This window comes from Coturnix japonica, chromosome W (assembly GCF_054131305.1).
Source record: "Coturnix japonica strain WE chromosome W, WE-NBRP24, whole genome shotgun sequence".
In the NCBI taxonomy this organism is placed as follows: domain Eukaryota; kingdom Metazoa; phylum Chordata; class Aves; order Galliformes; family Phasianidae; genus Coturnix; species Coturnix japonica.
The window spans coordinates 6,463,259-6,488,209 of NC_140701.1; the positions used below are offsets into that span (position 1 = coordinate 6,463,259).

The 24,951-nt window shown below is 48.1% G+C and overlaps 1 protein-coding gene and 1 long non-coding RNA gene across 3 annotated transcripts in view; both read right to left on the minus strand.

The window, feature by feature from the left end:
* The window catches only part of LOC146754426 (uncharacterized), a 599,901-nt gene that overhangs the window by 100,865 nt on the left and 474,085 nt on the right, over nucleotides 1-24,951 (minus strand). The gene's annotated exons all lie outside the window — the stretch shown is intronic.
* LOC146754430 (uncharacterized) lies at nucleotides 5,502-7,983 on the minus strand. 2 transcript variants are annotated; one of them, XR_014938911.1, is made up of 4 exons: nucleotides 7,837-7,983; nucleotides 7,258-7,330; nucleotides 6,357-6,574; nucleotides 5,502-5,786 (listed from the first exon to the last, which is right to left on the minus strand). It is a non-coding gene; the product is annotated as an uncharacterized LOC146754430 (long non-coding RNA). The 2 variants fall into 2 exon arrangements; XR_014938910.1 differs by having other exon boundaries at nucleotides 5,502-6,574; nucleotides 7,837-7,976.

Sequence of the window (24,951 nt, forward strand, 5' to 3'; positions counted from 1 at the left end):
GGCTCAAACTTTCAGGCATGCGTGAGTCTGTGCTTGACTTGGAAGCAGCAAAATGTCTGCCAGAACACCTCCACCTTCCTGGAAAGAGGAAACGGTGCAATGTCTTAATTAATTTGCCTCTCATGAGGGATGTTGGCTCCAAGAGCCCCCATGGAGGTAGCAAAATAAAGGCAGTGTTTGTTAACAGGATCGGGGGATTAGATGGGGATTCAGTCGATTGATAATGGGGATTTCTGTAGGCCCCATGGCAAGTGTAGCTGTAGCAGGGAGCTGCCTGGCAGCCACTTGGACTGCAGGAGGAGCGGTGAGCTGGGTGAGCTCTGGCTGGTGTTACTTGGTTCCCTCCCCAGAAGAGGAAAGGAAAGAAAGACTGTGCAGTAAGTCCTCAAATTCCCAGGCATCTATCTCAAGCAGTTTTTCTCTTCCATTTTTGACTGTTCAGGCAGGTCTCCCTCTCTGACCACATGCTGTCCCGTTCACAGTGCATCCTTGTGCTCCTCCAGTGCAAGCTGCATGATCCCTTAAGGCAGGCTCGTAAGCAGCTCGTGACCCGAGTTCCAGTTCACATAGTTCAATTAAATCCCTATTAATCCTGCTCAGACCTAATTTTCTTTCATTCTCATACATGTGCTTCTCTCTGCTTTAGAGATGCTCTCTGCTGATGTTCCCCACTGGCAGCAGCGGAAGAGCCAAGGCTGTCTGTGAAAAGAACCAATACTTCCTTCTTGCTGCTCTGGAAGTTTTGAAGCCAAGATTCTTTCCCAGCCTGGTGTAAAAAACATGAAAAGAGCCCTTTGGTGCCTGGGTGCCAGGGAGGGTCAAGGCTCCGTGTGGTGATACTTAAGGAGAAAGCAATGAGGCTGTAGGAGGGGAGGAGGTGGTCGCTGCCTCTGTTCACGGAGGTAGTTCTTCCAGGAAGGTGTTCTGTTGCTCACAGCGTGTTCCTGCAGGGATCAAGATGACTGTATTGATTTTGTTTGCTTCTGAATCTCATGAAGCATTGGACTGACTGCAGCGAGGAAGTGGGATGATGAATGGAGAGTGCTGGAGTTTGGATCCTGGCTGCTTGTTTGGTGATGAGGTTGGCTGCCGGGTTTGGTGCTCTGAAAGGATCTGACCCTCCTCATCCTCAGACCAGAAGGGATGATTTGGCTGGGGCCGTCCCACAAGAGATACGGAAGCAAACCAGTGTCGGCTTTGGTGTGTCTGAAACTGCTGCTGACTGCAGGGCAAAGGTCCTGCTCTCCTCCAGAACCTGTAGCTTGTGGCTTTGAGCAGTTCTTCTAAGTTTATGGAGTGGTTTTGTGGCTTTTGTTAAGTGGATCAGAGCAGTCGCTGGTCAAAACGTCCCTTGTTTGGGCTGGCAATTACAGGGTGATGATCCTGTTGGTTTCACATCTCTTCCTTTAAATTCAGCTGCTTTTCCCATCTTTCATTCTTGGTCTTCCCAAATTCACCGCCCACCCCAGTCTGTCACCACACATCAGTGCTGTGCAGTCCCCACCTCTGGTGATGTTCACTTCCTTCCCCTCAGCTTGTGGGGTTTCACTTGGAGCCCGAAGGCCCTTGTGTGGCTCTGGAGCTTTCTGTACCCTGTGTGAACAGCAGCTGGCTGCAGCCAAAGGCCCTCAGACTGCAGCTGGAGCAGAGCCCAGTTGATTCCTGCACAGCCTGGGTCCAACCCACCTGCCAAACACAGAACCATGCTGCTGTGTGAGAGCCTCCAGGCCGGAGAGAAGGATCCCAGCATTAGTCCCCCCGCTTGGCAAACCTAAACCAGCCCTAAGCTCATAACCATGGGTTCCTGATGCTGGCCATGCTAATTGCTTGCTGTCACATCCACACTCTTTGCAAGTCTGCCAAGCTCAGTGATTGTTAATGATAGAATTCCTGAGCTGGAGGGTCCCTGCGAGGACCACTGAGTCCAGCTCTTGGCTGCAAGCTTCAATGGCTCCAGGTGGGGATGGCAAAAAGCTGCTTGAGTTCCTGAAAAGATCAGAGCAAAGGGCTCTGCTGCATCTGTCTGCGACTCAAACACCACCATTGTGTTATTCATAGAAATAATTCCTACAAATATAGTTGGAATTTGCAGCAAGCAAAGTGCAGCTCACCTCAGGAACAGCATCAAAGGCTGGCACAGTCTGGAGCACACACCTCTGCCTGTTTTGCTGTTGCCTGGGCAGATTGCAGCTTGATGACATCCAACAGCAAAGCAGTTCTCCTTCAGCAGGTATCTTCTGAACTCACAAGCACCTCTGCACTGCAGAGCAGCCCTGTGTTTAACAAGGCTGTCCATCATTCACACTGGTTTCAGATCTGACGTTCCTCTCCTAGCACCCAGGACCAATGCTTAGTCACTTCCCCGTGAGGAGGAATGACTTAGCATTAGGTAGTAGATGAGAACAGGATTCTTTCCTATGTTGCTCCCTTATAAGCTCAATAACCACATGCTGCACGTGGGTAACAAGAGCCAAACAGGAGCCATTCCATCCCAGACTACACCTGCAGATGTCTCCACAAGGTCCGTCTGAAGAGTCTCACAGCTGAAGGTCCTGGGACTGCTCTTCCTCTCTCCAAACACACGGTAGCTGAGGAAAGCTCCCTATTAGCTGAAGAGACCAATTTCAGGACCTTCACTGACTGGAGGAGCCACTGTGGGACACAGGTGTCCCCTCCCACTCACCCTCTCTCCACAGCCGACCATGGTGCAGCTCTTGGAAAGATGACGGAGCTGTCTAAATCAAACCCTAGCACTGACTACATAAACAAATACATGGACTAGCTGCATGAAGAGCAAGCAGCAGACATTGCAACAGCAAGTCAAATGCAACCTCAAAGATTTACTAACGAAGAGTCAAAATGCTACATTTCCATGGGAAGCCTAAAACGGATCAACTCAGGTGTGACAGTGGCTCCCAAGGCGGTTCTGCTCCACACATTGCTGGTGCACTTGCTAAGACATCTCATCTTTGTCTTTGGACACTGGGAAAAGGGGAAAACATTTTGCTACTGGTATGTCATTCTTGGGAATGGGAAAGAAAGTGAGTGTGGGACTTGGGTCACATCACTGCAGCCTATGGAGAGCCCCTGGGGTGTGTAGCTGCCCTGCAGCACCGCACTGCCGCTCCATTGCTCCAACAACACCTACAGCAGCTGTGCACATAAAGATGGCAGACTACAGGGAGTGCCATGCGGGTGCTGCAGGGCTTCATCCCCTAAGCCCGCAGTATCAGCAGTGCCCAGCTGGCTTTGCTGCACAGCCTTATCACCTGAGACTCTGAAGACCTGGGGGAAAAGCTCAGCAGCTGCGCAGCTGCCGAGGTTCCATGTCATGCCCTGGCCTGCACACAGCCCGGCTCTCCCTGCTCTGCTCTCCCAGTGTTTCCCACAGCCCCTGTGCTGTGACCAACACGAGCGGGGCTCGGGCCCAACGCCCGCTCACATCCCCAGCAGGCAGAAATAGCACACGACAGAAACCCAGCCTACCTGCAACCCCCAGCAGCAGTTCAATCCTTCATTTCTACACTTGTGCTTCGTAACACCAAACCAATAACGACAGGACGAGCATCTCTGTGAGTCATTTTATAAAAGTATTTGACTTACAGAGATATTGTTACAGTTTCCTGAGTATTGGAAATTACAATACAAGGAAATTGTCATTTACCTGGACCTGAGCAAGGCCTTTGACATGGTCCCCCATCACATCCTCATCTCCAAATTGGAGGGAAGTGGATTTGATGGGTGGACAACTCGATGGATAAGCAATTGGTTGAAAGGCCGCAGACAGAGGGTGGTGGTCAATGGCTCTATGTCCAGGTGGAGGCCGGTAACGAGCGGTGTCCCCCGAGGGTCTGTCTTGGGACCGGTGCTCTTTAACATCTTTATTAATGACATCGATGAGGGAATGGAGTGCACCCTCAGCAAGTTTGCTGATGACACCAAGCTGAGTGGTGCGGTCGATACGGTGGAGGGAACAGATGCCATTCAGAGGGACCTTGACAGGCTGGAAAGCTGGGCTCGGGTGAACCTAATGAGGTTCAACATGGCAAAGTGCAAGGTTTTGCACTTGGGCCGGAAGAACCCCAAGCACCTGTACAGGCTGGGAGGAGTGGTCCTTGAGAGCAGCTCGGCTGAAAAAGACCTAGGGGTCCTGATAGATGAGAAACTTAACATGAGCCAGCAGTGCGCTCTGGCAGCCCGGAAAGCAAATGGGATCCTGGGCTCCATCAGGAGAGGGGTGGTCAGCAGGGATAGGGAGGTGATCGTCCCTCTCTACTCTGCTCTTGTGAGGCCCCATCTGTTGTACCGTGTCCAGGTGTGGAGCCCTCAGTACAAAAAAGATATGGAGATTTTGGAAAGGGTCCAGAGGAGGGCCACAAAGATGATCAGGGGGCTGGAGCACCTCCCCTATGAGGACAGGCTGAGGGAGTTGGGTTTGTTCAGCCTGGAGAAGAGAAGGTTGCGGGGTGACCTCATTGCAGCCTTTCAGTACCTGAAGGGAACTTACTCCCAGGAGGGGAGTAAACTCTTCGAAAGGGCTGATAATAGCAGGACTAGGGGAAATGGTTTTAAGTTGAAGGAGGGAAGATTTAGGTTGGATGTTAGGGGAAAGTTCTTTACTAGAAGGGTGGTTAGGTCCTGGAACAGGCTGCCCAGTGAAGTTGTGGATGCCCCGTCCTTGGAGGTGTTCAAGACAAGGTTGGACGGGGCCCTGGGCAACCTGATCTAGTAAATGTGTATGTTTGGTGGCCCTGCCAGGCAGGGGGTTGGAACTACATGATCCTTGAGGTCCCTTCCAACCCGGGTAATTCTGTGATTCTGTGTGATTCTGTGAAATTTCCGCAATTAACTTCATACAGTATTTTACCATCCAGTGCTGCTGATCCCTGTTCATGTCCTTGTTCAATAGAGCAATACACAAACAGTGATGCTGGAAGAAAATGAAGACACCACAAGAATCAGGGGCTGGAGATACCAAAAGAACCAAGAGCTGAATTCACAGACAGAGCACAGCATGTCAGAATGATGCAAACAAGACAATTTTAACAGGCTTTTTTTTTTTTTTTTTTTTCTGGAATAGAAACACATTAAAATATCAGCTCCCGCTGCTTGATCAGATGAAGACATGACGCATTTACTGTGCAGCTTCATATAGGAATACCTGAGCTACCTGGAGCAATAAGGCTTTGTTAATTCGTCCATCAGCAGCTCAGCATCTCATTCAGTTTTTCATGTCATTTTCATAAGGCAAACAACGAAACAGAAGTTACTTTCATGTTTGACAATCGGGATTAGTTGGCAGCTACATACGAGTATGTATTTGTTATGCAGCATGAATTCACACAGACCAGGTTGCTCAAGCAGTGCCGGGAGCAGTAAAGTCATTCATCTCAGCTGGAAGTCCAATATTACCTGGGGTAGCAGATGCTGTGGGGTTATCCACAGCATCCACGGGATGTTTCCTCCACATCCCCATAAAGAACAGCAAAGTGCACCAATGGTTCATAGGAACAACGTTTTATTTCTATAGAACATGATGTAGAAAAACCAACAGACTTGTTGGCTTACAAAGCAAAACGTGTAAGTAAACATTATTTCAGACTTCAAGAACGTCACCAATTGAACACACTAGCAGGTTTACTTTCCTGTTTGGCCAAATGCAGCATTTCACAGACTGCTTTTCCCAGCTGACTCTTTGTTTGCGGTACATTAAAGTAAGTTCTGGTGCTTGGGATATCCAGCCCACTTTCCCCATCCAATACAGCAGGAAAGACACAAACACGCCACTTAAATTAAAGAAAGAAAACATGGAGTAAGTGGAATCCGAGACTGCAAAAATATATACAAGCATCTGCCTTTTTCCTGAACTAAACATTTCAACCATAACAATATTCAACAGCTGTACCCTATAGAACTAGGGCTAAGGCTATTTCAATTAGAACTGCTTTGTGTTTTAAAAATACAGGGCTGAAAGCCTTTTGGGTGATATTTATACATCCACGGCATGTCTAGGTACCCTATGTGAATCATAAATCATTATGCAGAACACAAACTAGTTGTCTTAGCTTAATCTTGCATTATCCTGTTTAATTTCACCTCTCCTGTAAATATGTTAGATAACTAGATTTCACTGTCAGAATTAACATAAACAGAATATTCATAAGGCTTTTTTCTTCTCCTTCTGAGCTGTATACGGTAAAATACCCATCCAGTGCGTTGGAATAGGCAGATCTTCCTCCTAGTAAAACTGTGAAGCAAGGATAGCTTTCACCGCCAGCGAGAAGGTTTCTGAAAGTGCTCAGTAGAAATCCAGAGTTTACATGGATAAAACCTCAGGATAACATCCATTTACTTACACGCAACTATTGTTAAATAATCCAAGTCAAGTCTACTTTACTATGAAGTGTGCAACAAGCAGAAGAAGCGAAGAAGAACATCACGCTGAGTTCACATTCTTCAAGGTGCAAATCCCAGCTATTCCTGCCCCAAACCTTCTGTTTCTTCAGTTGCAAATAACAGCTTTTCCTTCAGCTGCTCATAATTCTTATAGGCTGGAAGGTCCAAGCGATTGAAACTGAAAACAAAGAGAAACCTTAAGTATTGAACAACAGTTTAAACCACCAAATATCCATTAGGAACACAGGCATATGAACTGTCCTGTTCAGAAGGAAAACTGCATTTGTACCCTCTAAAACACCTGTATCTTGACATGCACTTGTCTATGAAAGTGAGAGTTAAAGCACAACAAGCACCTGAGCAGCGATAACTTTCCAGAACTGGCAATGTATTTAGTAACAAGTCTCACCTAATCTCTCTTCTGTATCTGAAACTTAAAATCTGAGCATCTTCACAAAGCACCAGCGTAACTGAGAAACTGAGCAGAAGCTACATTTCCTCCAGCCAAGAGGGAGCATGAGCGTGGCTATTTATTTTCATTGCCAAGATCGAGCGTGGTGATAATGAAAGATCAATCCCTTTAAAAAACCCTCTTTAAAAAAAGGACAACCTTAAGTACTAAAAGTAGCTTTACGTTTTTAGTGGTGTGCAGATCCATGGCGTTTACAATGGAATCAGCTCCACAACAAAACTGCTTTTCAGAAGTTCAACTATTACTCAGCAGAGCTTACTGCCATAGCCCAGTGCTTTGCTTTCACACAGTCTCAGACACTTCCATATCACACCCACTTCCTAAAATCTCAAAGTAGATTTCCATCCATAAGAACAGAACCACAGCAGAGTTTGATCCGTCGTACTTACCAGGTGTGACTTCCAGGTAACCAGTTTTCCTTTCCAACTTTCTCAATGCAAAATTTTTGGGGTCTGTTGCTCCCTGTACAAAAATCAAACAATGAATTCTTAGGTCTAACTGCCCGTGTATACCAGTAGGTAATACATGACAACAGCGCGTGAAAACAAGACTATAACTACTAGCAGAGCACAAAGACATTTGTCTCTCACTACATCCCTCTGAAGAAATCCACGTAGTGAAATGCATAAATATGAAGCGGTTTTCAAAGAAACTCAACCACTGAATCACATCATTGGTTTGGTACTGGAAGGGATCTCTGGAGTTTACCTAGTCCTGCCACTCTGATCAACCAAGGATACCCAGAGCAGGCTGCCCTGCCAGGACCACGTCCAAACCATGGATCAAGTCACTGCTGCAAGGCGTGTTCACATTCCATCCATCCCTTTTTCTATCACAGCTCTACCAATATGCAAGACTCAGATTCCATATAAATTCATTAAAAAATACCCTTAAACACACAGCTTGGTCCTTATTAAGAAAAAAAGGAAATAACATGAGCATAAAATGCATTAAAGAGGGCTCGTTACCCGTGAGGTCAGCAAATCCTCCTACTGGTAATCTGCACGTTCCTGTAACAAACTGTAGAAATCTCATTCTCTTCTCATTATCTATTTATTTCCCAAACTGAAAAATAATAATTAACATTGATGTCAAGTTTAATATTGAAATGTTCACTTCCCCATCCCCCATGGGCTCCGCTGGAGGTGGATCCACCTCCATGGGCTGCACATGGTTGCTCTTCACCAGGCTGGTGCAGGCGCGATGGAACTGGGCTCTCTTACCCCTCCTCTGCCTGGTGGTTATGGCGGGCCCCCTCCTCCTTCTCAGTCCTAGGGCCCCCAGCTCCATCCTCCCGCATGAAACAGGGGAAACTTCCACCCTCGCCCTCTTTGCAGCTGACATGGCTGTTAACTGCCACAACTGTCAGAGGCGACTGTGTTGCGCACGGCAGCGGTGACCAAGGTGACGTGGTGAGGGTTCTAAAATGGCGGCCGCACTGCTGGCACTGGTGTTCCACATAGGATGAGGAGGGGCCTGGTAATAGCAGGACAAGGGGAAACTGATTTAAGTTGAAAGAGGGAAGATTTAGGTTGGATATTAGGGGGAAAGGTTGTTTACTAGGAGAGTGGTTAGGCCCTGGAACAGGCTGCCCAGGGAGGTTGTGGATGCCCCGTCCTTGCAGGTGTTCAGGGCCAGGTTGGACAGGGCCCTGGGCAACCTGATCTAGTAAAGGTGTATGTTTGGTAGCCCTGCCAGGCAGGGGGGTTGGTTCTTCATGATCCTTGAGGTCCCTTCCAAGCTGGGTCATTCTGTGATTCTGTGATACTGGTGTGTGGCTGTTTGTCCCAGCGCGCTGACCTTTTGTCTTCAGGTTCACTAACAAGACTGTAACTGATTTATGGAGGAGGCAAGTGATGGGTGCTACTGTGTGACAATCAACATCACTTTGTGGACATTTGAAAGCACCTTCCTCCAGAGCTGTTCACCTCCAGAAGAGGGTGCTCAGAAGTGTTTACTGGCAGAAGATCTGGCTCCAGATTGGTATGGGAAAACTGGGGAATGATACCATCGTGTCCTGTGAAGAACAGGAAGCAGGTGGGCATCCCTGCTCCCTCTTGTCTGCTGGCAAGGCTCAGAAGATGAGATCCCAGAGCCAGAAGCTGCCATTCCAAGGAGAGCTGACTCAACCATTTTGGATTTGAGCTGTCACACCAAGGAGAGCTGACAGAACCACGTTGGACTTATTTGTAAGTTTATACTATCATTGGAAACTGTTGCCGTGGTCACAGTCATCGTTAGCGGAACAACGACTCCTGATGACCCACCACTACTGAAGATCAATGACTGAACTACAAAACACGCCAGATCCATGGTGGTGACTCTCTCTCCCTCTTGCTTCCTATGAAGACTCCTTGATTCTATTTCCTATATTTTCTATTGCCCGCCTTCCCTTCCTAATCACCCTAAATCGTAATAGCGTCCATCCTCCAACATTTGAACCATGCCCAGGCATACATGTATGGACCTCCTCTCCTTCCTATAAATTGGAGCAGGACAGAGACCCGCAAGGATTGTCAGCTCCCAAGTCATACAAGTATTGCACACAACACAGATAACTTCATCTGTTGGCCCCGCTGTCTCTGCATACCACCAAGCGAGGACCTGCAGTGCCCAGGCGACACGATGTGCCTGGCAGTGCAAAGCCAGCCCACGTGTGTGCAGATGGCAAGGAGCGTGTGGCACTGTGCACCGACAGCCCTTGCCTGCCCAGGACTGCGTGTGGAGGGCGTTCCCCACTGCAGCCCTGCCCAACAGTCAGTACGGGTGTGCGGCCATGATGGCAGTAATGAACAAACTGCTGCTTCACAAATATCTTGCCCTGATTAGAAATCTTTGAGTAGTGCTGTTACAGCAGACAGAATGTGATAAGCGCAAGTAGTCTCCTGCACTTCACATCCTTGCTACTTCATTCTGGGTGTTGTCACTGAGCAGTGTCTAACACAAGTTCTGCCCTGGTCAGCTGGCTGCCTTAGCTTGAGCCCTGATGGCAACGCCGTGACGTGATGTTAGTATTGCTGTTTTCTCCTCGTCAGAATACTCTGTCTTTTGAAGGAAGCAGCTTCTTGGTTATTTTGTTTTGTTGTTGAATTTTATTGAATTAATTTACAATATCTATATTCCGTATAGTTATAGATGTTTTGAATATGATCATGTGTGGTGCTGAGATTTTTTATAGAAAAGCTATACTCAGTTCAGAAGGTGGAATAAGGATGTTAAAGAAAGAACCCCCTGTTGTGTTGACCAGTGATGATGCTCCCACCCCCTGACCAATGGTGGAGAGGAGCATGAAGAGAGAGGTGGTGCTGGGGGGATCTTGGGGCTGCTGGGCCTGTCATACTTCTCCCAGGCAGAGGTTTTACAGGTGTTGCATGATGCCCCCAAGCTGACCCCGTGGGGGGGGGGGGCACTCCCACATCCTGAAGGATGGTGGAGAGGAGCGGGAGGGCAGAGTTGGTGCTGAGGGGGGCTGGGAGCTGTGGGGCCTGGTATGCTTTCCCCTGGCTGTAGTTTTCTGGGTGTCGGATGATGCCCTCAACCTGACACCCTGCGGGGGCTGCTCCAACCTCCTGAAGGATGGTGGAGGGAAGTGGGAGGTTGGTGACAGTTCCTGGGGGGTGCAGGGGGCTGCTGGGCCAGTTGGCTTCCCCCAGGCAATGGTCGTCCGTCTGTTGGATGATGTCCCCAGGTCTATACTCTGCTGTGGTCTCTTCCATCCCCTGATGGATGGTGGAGGGGAGTGTGAGGGCAGAGATGGTGCTGGGGGCTGACGGGCCTCTCAAGCTTCCCCCAGGCGGTGGCTGCCCCCAGGTGATGCTCTGAGGGAGCCACTGCCAACCCCTGAAGGATGGTGGTGGGGGACAGGAGGGTGGTGTTGATGCCTGGGGGCAGCTGGGCCTGCCACTCATCTGCCAGGGTGCTGCTGTTTGGGTGCCAGCCGATGACTGCAAGCTTCCAAACCAGGTGGGTCCCTCCTGTCCCCTGAAAGAGGTGTTGATGCCCAGGGTGGATAGGGGCTGCTGGGCCTGATGTACTTCCCGGGGGCTACGGAGCCTGGGCTGGTGGGCTACAGGGGCCGCAGTGGGGGCAGTTGAGCCCGACAGCCGTCAGGCCTGGCAGGGGCCGCTCTGGTGGTGCTCTGCGGCTGCTGGGCTGGTCGTTGTTGGTGCCCTGTCTTTCTGTCCAGCGCCTTGAGGCAAGGAAGCTGTTCGTTGAGGTGAGCAAGCCATCTTTCCAAGTACCACTTCTTGCAGGCAGTATTCTCGTCTGCAGCAGCTGCAGCAAGGCGCCTGCAGAGAAAGAAACATGCTGAGGGCACAGGAGAACCCCCTGCTCTCCTTCCTCACAGTGCATGGTAGAGCCACCCTCAGCTCCCGGCCTGTCTCAGGCCCAGCAGTAAGAACATGCAGCAGGAATGGCTCAGCCAGTTAAAACATCTGACAGCATCAATCTCAGACAGTGTTAGGCAACAACTAACTGGCTTCTCTATGCTGCTTTACCTAGAAATGCCTCCTGGCTCACAGGAGCCCTATAGTAAAGAGGGGGGCAGGATGGGGTTGGGGGTGAACAAGAACTCACTGGTTTATCTGCCTCCGTTGCTTGATAAGACGATAGCATGAAAACATTGCCATCGGCGTGGTAACGAAGATAACCGCACCGAATCCCAGGCAGTACTTCTTGATAAAATTATCTACTGCGGCATTTGCATGTTCCTCACCATCCGCACCTGGAAAAACAATGTGGATCTGTTTCACCAGCTGCTGCTTTGAGTGACATGGACAAGAACAACCACAGGAAGGATCCCGCTCCGGGCTGCTGTTGTGCCTGGTGGCTCAGGGGAAGCACAGCAAGCTCTGGAATGCAGGGTCTGTGCACAGGAGGTACTATGGAGGGTCCTGTTTCCTCTTCTTATCTGCTGAATGTGGTTCTGGTGGCCTAGTTCCCAACAGGACAAAGTTCCTAAGCCCCTGGGAACTGGCTGCAGTGGGAGGGGAGCAACCTCTAACCACAAAGCCACTATGAGCGGCCCTTACCTGGAGTGACAGTTGTTGTCTGCATGGCCTCTTTTACTCTCAGGGGGACAGTCAGTGTGCGAACTCTGCCGTTTTGAAATGCAATCCAGTGCATAGGTGCTCCACCTGTCTCTTTAGAAAGGAGGTAAGGGAGTGGGACTGTAAGTAACTGCTTCTCATCAGGAAGATGGTACAGTTTCTCCACATGTATTTCTAGAAATTCAGCTTCACAAGTCTTTCAGGGAACAGACGGAAATACACCTACCATGTGCTTTGTCTTTCTTGATTTTCATTAGCAGAGAGGGCAGTGTCTGCAAATATTTTCCTCTTTCCAGGGCCTCTTTCTGTTTCTCAGGACCTAAACAGAAAGCATTAAGATAACTTTCAGACAAACAAGGTATTAAACTGAATGGTCTTTTCAGTGCAGCCAGTAACGACAACAGCCACCCCTGGGATGCCTGTGGGGTTCCAGCACAACTAAGGATTTAGCACGGCCTTCCCTGGAGGCACTTCTGCAACCAAAGAATGAGAACTTTTCACCACACACTACAACTTACATAAACGCATAACAGCATCACTGAATGGGACCAGGGCATTGTGCGAGGGCAGGACACACACACACAGGTGTGCATTCTCACTCACACCTGCAGACATGCCTGGCTGACATTAGGACGGTGAGCTGGCATCTCTCAAAGGAACTAAAATCTCATGACGTACCCATTTGAATCGCTGGGGCTTCTGTCCTGGAGCTCAGCTGGGAAACTGGATGCCATTCAACTCCACTAGGAGCTGTCAACAAACACAGACAGAGCAGCTCCTGTCAGACACCTGTTTAGACTGGAATGACAGCACTGCTCCACAGCACTCTCCTCTCCCTGCCACACAGAAGCATCTGGCAAATAGTTGTTGGGTGCCTGCAATGGCACCGTGACAGTCCAAAAAGGAGCCGTGTGCATTACTGCCTGGAGAAGGGAAGGGGGTGGAAGAGGAAGGGCAAGATCTAAAGGCCCTTTCCTGTGGGATTGCCCTGAGGCTCACAGGCTGGATTGTGCTGAGGCTTTGGCAAGGCATTGCTTATAGGCACAGCCGTAATCAAGCATCGATGAGAAACATCTCCTGGTGTTGATGCCTGGGGGCAGCCAGGCCTGCCACTCATGTGCCAGGGTGCTGCTGTTTGGGTTCCATGGTATGCTGTGATTTCTCTCTTCCTTAGGGATCCGCAGTGACTGGAAGGGGCTCAGGTGATGACATGGCACCCAGACCTGGGTCAAAAGTTGCAAAGCTGCAGAGAGGCCAGGTGGACAGTTGGCTGGCACTCAGCAGCTTTCCAGATACTCTCTCCAGGCCACGTAAAACAATCTTCAGAGAAGGCATAGAAGAACATTTGGCCCCTCAAGTTTTTCTTAGTGGGGAGATCTCTGATGTACGGAGACAAAGTCAACGGGATGCTGGGAGCATGCAGCACCCAAGAAACAGTGACTACCCAAGCTTATCATGGGGAAGAAATCACCAGGCAGTGAAAAGATGAACCCCCCCCTGAACTTCCACAACCAAATATGAGCAAAGATCATGAGATGAAGACTGGTGACTTACCTCTGGCATCCACCCCAGGCTCAGGGACATGACTTTGCTTTGGAAAAGCATCAAAGGGGCCTGCAGGCACAAGAGTGATCAGACACAGGTGAGGAGAGCTTCCACTGCGCACAGGGGTCTGCTTTGTTTTTTTTTCCTGCAGTGACACGTGAGGACTGGCTGCAGGTCAGGGAATGACATGGCCCAAACAGCAAAGGAATAGGAGCAAACACTGGCAAGGGCTGCCTTCCCACTGAAATGTGACAATTCTCCAAGTAAAGAAATACTCATGACTGATCTGTGTATGACCTTCAGAGCACAAAGAGACTCGAAAGACCTTTGGAGGTCCTTATGTACCCAAATAAGCTATTACAGCACTAATTTTTCTACCTCCGAAGAAACAGACACTCACAACTTACCTCGGAGTTTCCTCTGAGGCACAAAAGCAGTCTCCATCCAGTCGTCTGGAGCAGTACCAATGTCATCATCTAGAATAAAGAACAGAAGAGGGATGTTCCCATTGCATGTTGTGATCTTCCTCTCCCTTAGTGACAAGGAAGGGGCCAGGTAACGGGATGGGAGACTCAGGCCGTGATTGCCAAAGCTATAGAGGTGCCAGGGTGACCTGGAGCCTGGCACTCAGCAGCTTTACAAATGCTCCCTCCTGGCCACGTGCAGCACCCCTCTGGGACCACGTGGAAGAGCATACAAAGAAAAGGTGCCTGAACCCATCTGGGCTACAGCTGGGGGTCTCTGTTGGGAACCGGGATTTTTCTATGGGGAGCATCAGGCAGCTGGAGCAGAAATGCTCATGCTTTTCCCAGCACACATCTTACGAGTTCTCCCCTAGGACACCCCCAGGATGAAGAGCATGCTCCAGCCATCCAGCGGCAGAGCCGTGGGAGCACAGGGCTTCCTCATGCCCTTGCCCAGCTCCTGTGGTGCTGCCTGTCTCCCCTCTCCAACACACCCCCCATCGAAGGCAGCCCTAGGGCAACACGGCACAGAGCCACTGCAACCAGAACCTGGGCTTCTCACCCTCAGTTCTGCTCATTTTTTACCCAACTCTGCCCACCCACCTGCTTCTGCTGCTCGCCACGGAGCAGCACAAGCCTCCTGACAACACATGGCTATCAGTACGAGGAGGAAGGCAAGGCAGGTGGGGGCCGAGGCCCCCAGAACTCGTGCCATGCTGCTACCACCACCGCTACAGCCACGACGAGTGCTGCAACTGGGGCACAGAACTCCTAAGGCACGCAGCTGGGCATTGTGACCTCATTGTGACAAGGCAACTATGCGGCAGGGCATAGTGACCTCACATCCCCAGGCTGCAGGCTGGGCCTCCTCACGGGCTGCTCCTCCTGTGCAGCAGGGATGCATAGAGTGGGTGCTTGTGGCACCCCTTAGTGGGTGAGTGCCAGGCTGCTGCGGAAGAATTACTGGGAGCGTGTCCCGCTGGGTAGATCTGTTCCACCGCAAGGACCAGGCTCCCCCTGGGCTTGCTATGGACGCTGTCCCTGTGGCTGAGGCTTCCCAGTCATGTAGAGCAGCAGGAGACCATGGCAGATATTTTCACATTTACATTGTGGAAATATAGAATTGTTGAATGGTTTGGGTGGGAAGGGACATTAAAGACCCAGAGACGCTGTCAAAAGATAAAGAAAATCGATTCGGTGTTGTTTTTACTGCTTCATGCAAATCAAAAGATTGCGTTTTGTCTTTTAATGCCCAAAAAAGCCATTTCTTCAGTGACATTATATTTGTTGTCACAGACTCTAACAAAAATGCAAACTGAGCTTTATCTGTAGCATCAATATTTTAGTATTTCATATCTTGAATTTGACAGTTCCCTCCCAGCCAGTTGCCTGTGCCTTTCCCTCAGCCCATGAGAGCACCACTTACTGCCTCTGGGGACTTGGAAACTGGCAGCATGATGGCCAGCACACACACAAACTGCAAAACGGCTCCATAGAAGAGTCCGTGGCGCAGCATGTTCTCCATTAGCATGGGCTCAGGGATCTCAGGTGGCCAGAAATGCAGTTCAGCAGCCATAGCGAAGACAGCTGCTGCTCCACTGCTCTCACAGAGGCTGCCTGCTGTAAGGGGGGAAAAAGAGGCATCGTTAGTCTCAGGCGCTGCGATGGGGTTAATATTAAACTCTCAAACTTTCACAGCAAATAATAACATCCGCTCACAAAGAAAATGTGGAGAGGCCACAAAAGAGAAAAACCAGTCATTAAAATCTTTGTATTTAGACATTCAAACTAACAATGTACTTTGTCTTTACCTAACCGTACCATTCTGTGCTAGAAATACGATGTTTTGCTGTAGAGCATAACTTGGAGAGACCAAAAGCAGTTAAAACCTGGTCCACTCTGTAATTTGACCATCCGCTGATATTTGGTTCTTATCTCCCTTGCTTTCCAGTCACTCACTCTTTAGACACACGCAAATCACATTGTCAAGGACTACAAAAACACTGTCAGCCAAAAAATTTATGCTGGCAGAATCTTAACGTTAGAAATGTGTCTAAGTTGGTTGCAAAGAAGAAAGTGAAGAACAACACAGTAACCAAATACTACCTGATACATAAGGCTTCTCTCACACATCCTGAAAACAGAACCACCAGCCTTAATGAACTCTGCTCTTCAGACTCTGACTGAAATTCAAGTATTACGTGTAGCAGCCTGGATCTGGCAATAGTCAAAGAATCTTTTACCTCCAGCTCCTTAGCATCAAAGGACCGCAGATACTGCTGCGGCAGAATTTCATTGAAGCCTTCAAAAGAAGCTTGTGTCTGTTCCTCAGCGCCTCGGGAAAGTCTCCATTCTGCTACCAGCCTGGAAAAGACACAGAAGGATCATTTAAAATGGGCTACGCTAACCCAAGTTCATCTTTGTTAGTTTGTTTTGAAATGAACTGTAAGCTGTGTTAAGAAAAATGCTGGAAAGTTCTGGGGATAGAGCACTGTGTAACTGTATTCTAATTGTGTTCCCAACCTTCATCCTGCACAAACAATTTTAAGTTAAAACCCTATGTTTCCAACCACTCAACTATGGAAAGCATTTTAGGCTCTAACAGGAGGCAGCATCTACTCACTGTTGATATTAATGAGAGCACAGGAGTCCCTTGCTAGCCGGAGGAAGAAAAAAATGCAGAGCTGTATTCATCTAATATGTTCCATATTTGTTTCTGTTAATCACGAAACTTTGCTCTGTGGTAGAAACTCCACTCTCCATTAAGAAAAGGGAGAAAAGCAGGCAGGAGACCCAAAGAACCTGAACCCAGGGAGAAGCAGATATTATGCTGAATTCAAGCCTAACCTGTCAGGAGAACTGGAATCAAAAGGAGAGATGAAACTCTGGGGAACGCAACACAGGACCCATAGTGTGACAAAAGAACATTGCTTAAGCTGCAATCTGAGCCCTCCCCGGCTTCCTCAAAACCAGAAGAGAACGATCTTCTGCAGGTACTCCCTCCTCTCTATCCCAATGAGTATTTTGCACAACAGCCAATGCCAATACGTTCCTTCTGCAAATGTCGCTGTTTCTGTGAAACCTTTCCAGATGACTTGTGACTAAAGCAATTTCTACTCCCTCATTCCTCAAACCCTTCCCACACAAAAGCCTTCACAGATCAGATGGTAAGAAAGAGGGAATTCTACGGCCACAGCAATAAAGCGCGCAGAAAGCCCATCTGTTGCAGACAGAGGAGTGAGCTGTACTTAACCAACACTGCTTCAGCGCACGCTTACAGTAAGGCACACCTACCTTGCGCTGGCCACGCACGATGCTCGTGACGCAGCTCCAGACTGCTCTCCTGGGGCCCAGCTTCATTTCACGGCCACTCACGCTCTGCTGCTGGACATTCTGCAATGGAAAAGCCACCGGATGCAAATCCCATCCCTCGCAGATGGCATCAGACCTCCGCTCTCATGGCAGTCACCACCGCCCTGCCCTGGGCAGCGCTTCCACTGCCCTTGCTCCTGCCACAAGACACCAACGTCTGCTTCTAATGCGGCTCCACCATGGGATCCTGTATGCAACAGAAAAACACACGGAGGCTGCCAGTCACTGCAACACGCGCGCTGTGAAACCCCTGGCACTGCTGAGTCCCAAGAGAAGATGAGAAAAGCGTTTGCCTGCCATGGACGGGCTGTGGTGGGATTGAATCCTGCCTTCGAATCGGGACACCCCCAGGGAGAGCCTCCCTGGGGACCCAAAGACTTACGGCAGCGCCAACACAGCAGGCAGAAACGCGACGTGCTCCTGACTGCCCGCACTGTTCAAAGCTCCCTCCCTCTCCCTCTCCCTCCCTCCGCCCTATGAAGGCAGCCCTTCAAAGCAACCAACACTTGAAAAAAAAACTTAGACTCAGTTAACCTGGACAGTGTTACCCAGGGTTGTGAGAACAGCTTAATGATATCTGAGAACCGGTCAACTCGTGAGCCTGAGACCTGGGATCCTCCATCCTAGGGTGGAACTTTACTGGAGCATGTGGATGCCACAGCAACAAAAGGGCTGTGTATAATAGACTGAGAGTTTGCTGAGTTTCTTGGTTTACAGAAAGCAGAAATAACTCAGAAATTACAGCTGGACTTTGAACCTTAAGGACTGCCAAGAAAGAAGCCATCTGCTAAACCCCTGAGCTGCAAACTGTCAAGGAACTCCATACGTTCCCAGGAATGACAGGAGGGTGCTGACCATGGATACACAGCTACGGACTGATGGTAAACCTCAAACAGCTTGAAGTGAGTAAGGGATGGCCAGGGTGCCTGAGGGCAGTGGCTGCACTAGTGCTCAATATTCAAGAAGCCCATAAATCTACACTGGGCCAAAGGATACCAGTTTTAATATCTCATACATTGTTTACCATATTGGTGACAAAAAGGGGGACATCGGTTCATTGGTTCTCACCCCAAAGATTCCCGAAATACCAGGCCATCCTGGTAGAGTAGGGTGATGTAGAAATAATTGTGACTAATTTAAAGGACTTAAATTATGACTTATTTTAAAGGAGATGCCACTATCCAAAGAGAGGAGTTGTTGAGCTTCTTTTACCTCAACTGGTTAGCTGTATAGGAAGAAACAATAATTAACATGTGTTACATATACACATACCTATATACGTATATATACATGAAATCACTGACAGCACTCCCCCAGCATCAAATTCCCTTGTGGTACACACTGGACGTCCCTGTGTTTCTCCAGCACCCACCGAGTGCACCCAGCTCCCTGGGGAAAAGCAGTTCCACGGAGAGGTTTGCCCTTTCCAGAGGCTGGAAAGACCCAGACTGCTTCTCCCAACATGTTCTTTACATGCACTACAGGGACCTCATCTCCCTCTGCAGTATGCAGGGGGATGGATTGGCTAGGACCATCACGATTGACAGATCCTCTAGTATTGACCAACCAAGTGGCTTCTGCCCAATGCTTCTCTCAGTGCTTCAATGTTCCACCATCCACTGCTTTCAACATAGCTTTCAACAACCCATGGTATCATTCAACCTTACCAGAGGCTGGTGCATGGTAGGGGATACGATAATCCCACTCAATGCCGTGATCTTTGGCCCAAGTATTTATAAGGGAATGTTTAAAAGGAGACCCATTATGAGATTCAATTCTTTCTGGGGTGCCATGTCGACACAGGACTTGTTTCTCAAGACCCAGTATGATGTTTTGGGCGGTAGCATGGGGTACTGCGTGTATTTCAAGCCACCATGGCAAGCGCATAACACCATTGTGAGATTGTGGTGAGGTGATATAATCAACCTGCCACGCCTCCCCATATTTGTCCTTCTGCCATCACCCTTTCCCCCAGAGAGGTTTCATCCTCTTGCTTAAACATGGCACACATGTGTCAGTCACGAATAACCTGTGCAATAGCGTCCATAGTTCAGTCCACCCCTCGGTCTCCACCAAACTTACATGTCATGCCTCTTCCTTGATGGCCTGAGGTCTCATTGGCCCATCGGGAAAAAAACAATTCAACCTTGTTCTGCCAGTCCAAATCTATTTGAATCACCTCAAATCTTGCTGCTTGATCTACCTGATGTGAAGGATGAGAGAAGGGCCCCACAGTGAGGGAGAGAAAGAAACTCACAGAAACTGGGACGGGGGGGTGGGGAGGAAGGGTAGTCTGGTAAAAGAAGAATGGGGAGTGCAGACACTGGGTGTGGAATAACAAGGGGGATGAAGGCCATAAAGATAAGGATGCAACAGCCCAAGTACAGTGAGGTGACTGGATGTCCACAGGGCAAAGTGGAACCAGTTTTGGGGGGGGGCCCTCCTGCAGGGTTGAATGTGTGCTAATGGGGTCTGAGGAATGTCATGAATATGTATCCCAATTCCTGCCAACTACTGATGATGTATTAGTTCAGCCTACATCTGTAGCACGCTTTCTCCTGACTGTGTGCAAGTGAGGTGGAGCTCTCCCCCTTGCACCAGGGTGTGTGCGCATCACTCATGAAACATACCTGCTTTATAACTACTTGGTGGTTATGGAGTTTGATTCCGCAAGTCAGCTGCACTGTCAGGTGAATTGTCAGTTCTCAGCTCAGGTGAGCCCAGTGAGCTGAGAGCATTGATGTAGGTGAGAACTGCTGAGCTGCAGGCTGAGGTCACTCTGTGAGCTCTGCACTGAACCAGCATCTGCTGGGAAGGGAAACTGATGAGCTGTGCATGTGCCTTTTCACTGTCCTGCTTGGCTGGTGACACTCGGTTTTGTGCAAAGCCAGTGAGGGTTCCACAGGGTGATTCAAGCCAAACACATTTACAGTTGAGTGACAGACAATGTGCATTTGGACTTCCAGAATTCTGCCTTAACAACACTTTCAAACCAAGGCATCTAGCATTTCAAAATGACTACTGCTCAATGCACTGGGCGTGGAATTCTTCTTCCAAGCCATGCCCGATACCATCAGTCCTGCTGAGGTTTCCTGTGCAGAGTTGTCTGTTTCCTAATTACTGTGCCTACTCTGCAAGGAGTAAAACCATGCTAACCGTATGGTCAGAAAAAGAAGCTGGAAGGAAGAAAAGAACTCCAAGTAACTGTTTCTGCCATTCACCTCTTGTAACTCAGTGCTGGGGTTGCTGACACAATACAAATGAATGCTGGTGACAGATTAGGGCATTCCTAGAGAAGAATCACACTGCTTTGTGTTTGGTATTTCTGTTTGCCTCACTTGTTTTCAGCACAACTTGATATCTCTGTTTAAAATAAAACTGTATCCCAGTGTACCAGATTCTGTGCTCATCTGATAGAATCCATCAGGAGCACCAGAAAACAGGCCCTTACTGGATATATTTAGGTGACTAAACAAGAGGGACACACACTGGCATCCCAAAAGGAAGGTCTTCCACACCAAAGAAAATACAAAACCTTTCTGGTATCTTCCTTCAGAAAGTAAAGAAGTTACGAACTGGGTCGTTTCAGACCATGCAGGCTTCAGCACCTGGGAAGCCTCTGTTATTAGAGGAGGAAAGGGCTCATGCACCTGAATAAGAGCCATGACTTTCAGGACAGCAGCCACTCCCGTTCTTCTCCATCCAAAGCTGTCATTTAGCTTTCACGGCGTCTATTTCATGCAGCCATTCATTAGTTCTGCACTGCAAAGAATGTAGATCAAGGGAACCAATCTAATGTCCTTAATTTCCTGATGAGAAATCTCTCTCAGTCTCTTGCAATAGCACTGATCACCTGGAGCAGAGGAAATTAAAGCGCACAGGAAAAAGTTCCTCCAATGGCAAAAGTTGAATCACAGCGTCACCTGCTGGAGACCGACATCTCGAGGGAAGCAGGATGGATGTTGCAGCCAAATGTGCTCCTCCACCACTGGTTTGCTGAGACGTGCCCATGAGCACCACACATCTGTGCGGTCTGTCTGTCCATAGAGCTACAAAGGCAGAAGCAGAACATCTAAATGTTTGTTGTGGTTGTGTGTTGTGACTGATATCAGTCCTTGGATCTGTTAGACTTCACAGTTGGGTTCAGAGTTTTCACAGCTCATCCTGGCTTTCTGGTGCTCCCTGCACAGTGACACCATCCCTTCTGACCCCTTCTGTCACCCCTTTTAGTCCAACTGATTGTGATTTGCATGTAACTCCTCCATGGTGCTTCCAAATTCCTAACCGAGTGGGAAACGAGCCATGGGACCCATCTAATATCTGTTAGATGTGGCCGCAAAATAAATCTATCATCAAGCCCTTTGCACTGATGCTTTTCAGTGTAATTCCTAGCATGGGTTTGTTTACCTTTCCTTGAGCCTGCAGGTCATTTCTAGCAGTAACAATGCTTACTGCAGGTCACTCAACAACACCACGTTATGACTATGGGTCTTACTTGAAATCCATTCCTGACCAGTATGTGGCCACAGAACAGCCCTGGAATTTGCTACTTCTTTCACTTGACACCAGAGGGAGTGCTGTATCATTACATGCAGCAAAGACCTTGGCTACTGCTAAAGCAATAGCTGGAAAGAATTACCATCACCTCTGGTCTCCTTTATCACGCAGGCCATCTCTCTGATTAAAATACAACAGAGAAAGAAAAATGAAAAGATCAAAAAACAATTACAGAATCACAACGAAAAGATTCAATAAGAACCAAAACTTACCTCGTGTCTCTGCTGTAAGCACAACCATGTGTGACAGAAGCCTCATAGGCATCAAGGGACTGGTCAAGAAAACAAGCGCTGGTTTTGATTTGCTCTTTGCACAGCGTCCAGAAGAACTGTGCACATCTCTCTCCATTGCTCCTTATGCCTTCCTAAACACCTTCAGCAAGTCTCGTCATTGTTTCTGCCATTGTTGGGTCCTGTATGAAATGACGTGCACGTTGAGGGTAAACATGAAAACACATGGAACTCCAGTCAACTCCGTTCCCCTAAGGATTAAATGTGAAGCAGCAAATGGTTTGACCGCACATCACAGCAGACTCTGTACAGAGGAGACTACTTGTGTTACAAAAGAGACTGAACAACATCAGCACAGGGCCTTATCAACACTGACTGCGCAAAGAGACTGGGAAGTGAGGGCCCATGATACTCTGACAGTATATGGAGCTGCCTCTGGTTCTAGAGGAAACCCCATTTCAGTCAGTGCTGCCTACGCTGTCCTGTGCAGATGCCCGAAGTTACGTGCAGCAAAAGCATTTACAGATCTCAACTTGAACCTTCAGATCTCCATTCAGGTGAGGTCCAGCAATGCTCATTTTCATCATAAACTGTACAGAAATATTACTTCAGAACCAAACTTTACAGCGTGATCATTTCAAATAGCTCCTCACTGGCAAGAGGAACAGCAATTGAGTCCGTGAGACACTTGGCAGAGCACAAAGCCAAAATCCCCATGCTGCTTTGTCACACTTTGCCATCAATCTCAGCTCACCTCACGCAACAGTGAACAAAAACCTGTTTCCTTCCCTACCTCAAAATCTGCTAAACACGCTGATGAAAACATATTTCCTGAGATGCTCAGACACTGCTGCAACAGCGATCGCATGTGTGTGTAAAAGTGTGTTTTGATACACAGTGCAAAAACATCAAACATGATCTTGGGAAAGTTCAGCTCATGAGAAGTGGTTTCTTTATGCTGTATTTTTCCATCTCTGCATTATGAATTTTGCAAAGACAGCCGAGCTTCCATCCTACGTACACCCTGAAAATATCCCCTTTGTATTTGTACTTCACATACAAAACACGCAACTTTGTCAGACTGTATTTGCAAACACTCACTCATCAGGTCCTGTAGAGGTCAAAGAATTATCACACCCTAGGCAGATTTTTAAGCTTTACACAGGTTTGCATGCAAAGCGGAGATTCATCGTGTGAGCTCAACCACAAGACCAACACCAGTGCCTACAAACCCTTCAGAGAATGAAGGAAAGCAGTACAAGTAGAACTCCTGAACACCGCATTGATTTCCATGCCTTGGTGCCCCTGGAGAGATGGAAGGAAAGGCTTTCAGTATCACATAGTATGATCTGTCATAAGTCATTCACTGAAACTTCAAGATCCAACAGAGACATTAAAGTATTTTCAATTGGGTTTGAGCATCTCTGTAGAAAAAAAACAGTTATGTACAGTGTTACACATAAAATACAACAGTGTTACACATACAGGTAATAAAAGGCTGAATCTTGCAAGCTGAGACTGGACATGACACTTTCCCTTCAAAATGATGGCTCTATTTTACAAGTGGCAAATCAGCCATTGCATTTGACTGCTGGGATTAGTACTGCATTAGTAACTGTTGTTTGGCTTTCATTGCTCTATCCAAAGTCTACACTAAACAGGCTGACTTTTCCCATTTTCAAAATCAATCAATACATACGTGAATCTGAAAACACATGAAGCAGAGCAAATTCCAGTCCCTCTACCTTCTCCTGGATGTGGGTTCTTCCAGCAGACTGAGGCTTCTGACCATCCTTGCTTTCTTCTCCTCTTTGGAGTTTGCTCAGGTGCTCGTCTGAGATCCAATCCTTAAGAGCAGTCAGGAGCTCATCAACTTCAGAATTTGGTGGTAGTTGTAATATAGTGTCACGGGTTACTTAGATTTACCTATGCCCGTGACAGGGGAAGCCACCCCACGGCCCCCCCCCGGGGCCCGGAAAGGAGGGGGAAAAGGGGAGTGGGATAAAACAGCGACAATCTAAGGAGGAAAAACTTATTTTACTAAATATGATATCGAAATACAAGATAACACAATATAATATAATTGAGGCTAACAAATCGAATGAAACAGAGAGAGTCCCCAAAAACCGAGAGGCCTACTGTGAACTCTAGGCGACACGGCTGGAACGCTTCCCACTCTCCGAGAAGTTCGAGAGAAGAAGGAGGGCACTCCAGCCTGGGAATGAGATTATATAGAGTCCTGGTCCCGTGACTTATTGTTACTCCTGTTGTTCTCTGGGATATGTAGTCTTCTTCTGTGGACTGCACATTCAACAGAAGTATCCATACTTGACATGATGTTATGATGTGGAATACTGATAGCAAAATTACAAAATTACAAAATTACAAAACCATGACATTCCACCCCTTATTCTACATTATTACATCATGGTTAATATATACATATATATACATATATATACACGTATGTAAAATTGTGATAGCTAAATAGTAGAATTGCATGTAACATAACTAAATGTACAACTATAATAACTAAAATACACTACACATGCAAACATATATATATATATAGATACATAAAATTATTGACTGCACTCCCCCAGCATCAAATTCCCTTGTGGCACACATTGAACATCCCCATCCTTCTGCATTACCCACCAAGTGCACCCAGGTCCCTGGGCAAAGACAGTTCCACGGATAGGTTTGCCCTTTCCAGAAGCTGGAAGGACCCAAACAGCTTTTCCCAACATGTTCTTTACATGTATAACAGGGACCTTATCTCCTTCTGCAGTGTGTAGGGGGCTAGATTGACTAGGACCATCACGATTGACAGATCCTCTAGTATTGACCAACCAAGTGGCTTC